Here is a 3890-nt window from a genome sequence, read left to right as displayed (position 1 = left end):
AGGCTGTGACAGGAAGTAATAAGTTTTATAATACACAGTGGTGTTAAGTTTATAGTACACAGCATTGCTTTGTTTCAATGACAGAACGCAACAGCGGGGAAGAAGTATTACGTTAAGAATTACGAAACACTCAAGGTAACCCAATTGTGTTATGTTATACATGTACAGCAATTAAATGCTTTACAAAAAAGCAAAATAATACAATGTGTTGGTCACTAGTATTTACAGTGTAGTAAATATACTTATTTTCTGTCAAATTTTACACAAACCTATTTACAGGGTGAATATACTGCGTTAAAAAAAGGGGTGGGCAAAACCAGGATTGTGGTTAAAGTCTCTTGCATAACATGGAGACGTGCTTTGATACATCTGGAGGCAACATTACACCTGGAACAAAGCAAAGGGGGGAGAAAGAGCAGCAGCTACATTTTCCAGCGCTCAGTCCTGTGATGTGTGGATTTTCAGATGCTTCTGGGTTATGGAGAAACATCGGCGTGGGACCTGTTGGGGGTGTTCGCAGGATCGGCCTTGGACAGAAAAAGGCATCGGCTTTTACGTTCAAGACCAGGGAGAAACAGAGCGGGAAGAGAGCGAGGGGTTAGGTCTTTACAGTACTGAAGGTGCAACTCCTTGCAAGTTCTGGCCAAGAGAAGGCCCACAATCCCCAGCGTGTGGCTGCAGCACAGAGGGGGTTGTGGGCCTTTTCCGTGCCGGAACACACAGAGGACTGCATCCTTAGCAGTGCACAGAAAATACTGGGAAACAGGGAGTGTCCCAAGTCAGTGCTCTGTGACAACCTGTCCCCAGCTGTGTGTCCTTCCACACTCGTGGACTACAGCCCCCACCATCCAGAAAGTGTGCTCCATGGCCATGGGGGCTGAGGATGATGGAGGCCGTAGTCCAAAGCATCTGCCATGCATCGAACAAGGAAAGCTGCTTTGCTGGCGTGAGCAGCTCTAACCTGCAGAACAAAACACCGGTGATACTGGGATCTCCTGGGTCGAATTTCAACACACAATGTTGTTCTAGCCCTCAGCCCAAGCCTGGTAGGAAGGAGCTGGGAGTCACTGGCTAAGAACAGCTTTTCTGCATTACGTCAACGTTCCCAGCGGTCACTCTCTTGTCCAAGCAAGCAAGGCAAGGAAGATGTACACATGGATCTCTTAAAAAGAAGAGAAAGTCAGACGTAGACAGGTGCATAACCCGCTCTGTTGTATCCAAGACTTGCTGATTTTAGACCTGGAAGCACTCCCTGGGACTCAAAACTTGTAATGGGACTTTGTCAACTGGGGTGGCAGAAGTTTTGGTCTACAAATTCTATCAGCCCTAATTAGCACAGCACTGGGGGGATGATGGGAGGTGTAAGCCCAAGCAACTGAAGGATACAAGTTGTTCGCCTCTGAATGGTCCATGGATCTGTGTAGATGAAATGATGGGAGATGGGTGAAGAAGAACAGCCGGAAGGAAAGGAAATCGGTGGTGGGACGAAAGAACATGTTGTCACTATGTGGATGAAAGCGACATTTAAGGCACTGAACAAGCCAATCATGAAGGGTACGATCCTACATGCGTCGAGACAGAAAAAAGTCCCACAATTTTTTTGTTGATGTTGCCATGCGGGGCTTTTCTCCTGTGTAAACGTGTGTAGGACTGCACCTTCAAAGGATTTCTTTCTGGGAAAAGGCCATGCCCCTCTTCCCTCACAACCACCTCTTGGTGTTGCGAGCAAAAATTTCCAAAACCCTGCTCTGTCGAGTTTGACAACCCAGCACGCACAGGAAGGATCTGCTCTGCCAAAAGCTCATTATGAGTAGAAAGGTTACACCGCTGGGTGGTGTTCTTTGCTTCCAGTCATGCTGCTAATGTGAGCTTTTGCTGCCCCAGAACTGCTGACTTTGGGGAGCTCTCTGGTTCCTTACTCCTAGTTGAGCAAAACAGGGAATGTTGCTCCAGCTAGTCTGCAAGACTAATCTGATCTTGGTTCTTGATTGGGTATCCTCCCTGATGGACTGTGGGAACGCTGCGGACATAATCTACCTTGACTTCAGCAAAGTTTCAGACAAAGTGCCCCAGGATCTCCTGAGGAGCAAACTAGCTAAAAGTGGGCTGGATGGAACAATTCTCGGGTAAGCCGCCGAATCGGACTCAAAGAATGCTCATCCATGGCACCTTCTCAGACTGGGGAGAGGTAACAAGCGGGGTACTGCAGGGTTCAGTCCTGGGCCCAGTGCTCCTCAACATTTTCATTAATGACTTGGATGAGGAAGAGCAGGGAACAATGATCAATTTGCAGATGACACAAGCCTGGCTGGGACAGCTGATACCCAGGAAGGCAGAAACAAGATTCAAGGTGATCTTGATAGGTTGGAGCACTGGGCTGAAAACAACAGAATGAAATTCCACAGGGGCAGAGGCCAAGTTCTGCACCTAGGAAAAAGAAGCCAAAAGCATCATTACAGAATGGGGAATACTTGGCTCAACGGTGAGAAGTATCTTGGAATTATGCTGTGGATGCAGAAAGGGCAAATGTTATTTTAGGCTGCATTACTAGAAGCATCACCTCCAATTCATGAGAAGTGCTAGTTTCCCCTTTACTCAGCACAGCTCTGGGTACCACAGTTTAAGAAAGATGTGGACAGGCTGGAAAGGGTTCAGAGTCGGGCAGCAAGAATGATCCAAGGACTGGAAACAAAGCCCTGTGAGGAGAGATGGACCGAAGTGGGCATGTTTAGCCTCAAGAGGAGAAGACTGATAGCATAAGTACTTGAAAGGCTGTCATAAAGAGGAAGGCCAGGATCCTTCTTCTCCATCCTCAGAGTGTAGAACTTGGAATAAAGGGCTCAAGTTACAGGAAGCCAAATTCTGGCTACGTATCAGGAAAAATTCCCCGACTGTTAGAGCAGTACGACAATGGAACGGATGAGCTAGGGAGGGGGTGGGCTCTCCCACCCTGGAGGCATTCAAAGTGCAGCTGGACAACCAGCTGAGAAGGAACCGACCAACCTGAAGTCCTGCATGGGGCAGGGGGCTGGACCCAATGGCCCTCTGGCCCCTTCCAACTCCACCATTCTATGATTCTAAGAGTTCTAAGAGTTTTCCAGAAGGGAAGTTTCAATCCGAAAGTAGCTGTAATCATGCAGAATGTTACAGGAACAAAGAACTTCAAAGGCTAATTTCCTACCATTGTACACACTAATTAGGTTAACCTGGCCTCTGATCTTTGGCATTAATTCAGGTTGGATGCCTGCCAGATACTGCATCCAAGCAACCTTGAACTTTCCGTGTGTGTGTGTGTGTGTGTGTGTGTGTGTGTGTGTGTGTTTTACATGCCTTTACAATCAGAACCAAAGCAAAGCAAGCGTCTTGTGGCAACTTAAAAACTAACAGATTGTGACAGCAGCTCCACTTTATTGGCTTGTGTGAGGGAGACACACACGCACCCAACAAAGTAGCTTCTGCTCCTTAAATGCCCCACCACAGATAATCTTTAAGGTGCCTCAGGACTGTGCGTGTGGGTGTGTGTCTTCATACAGTAAAGACCTGGTATGCACACGTTTAAAGAAATCACGGTTTCTTAGCCATGGGTTGCTCTGGAGCATGTGGGAGCGAGCCAGCTGCCTTTGGCTCGCTCACCCACGCCTGCTTTGCGGAACAACTCGGCAGCAACCCGTTCCTGGGCTGCTCTCTATGATGTTCGAACCCATCACAGCCCTGGGTTGTTGGGGGAGAAACCACCCAGCTTTTTAACCCATCGCTACCCCTCTGAAATGGAAAGAAACGACAGGCTCTTCTTAAGAAGCTCAGAAAGGATGGAGGAAGGCCCCCAGAAGCCCCCACACGAGCCTTCCTCCTCCCAGAGATGAAAAGCACTCAGAGGTGACGCAGGCTGG

The sequence above is a fragment of the Varanus komodoensis genome, unplaced genomic scaffold (assembly GCF_004798865.1).
Source record: "Varanus komodoensis strain SLA01 unplaced genomic scaffold, ASM479886v1 scaffold20_1, whole genome shotgun sequence".
Lineage (NCBI taxonomy): Eukaryota > Metazoa > Chordata > Lepidosauria > Squamata > Varanidae > Varanus > Varanus komodoensis.
Note: the sequence above shows the minus strand (reverse complement) of the source record.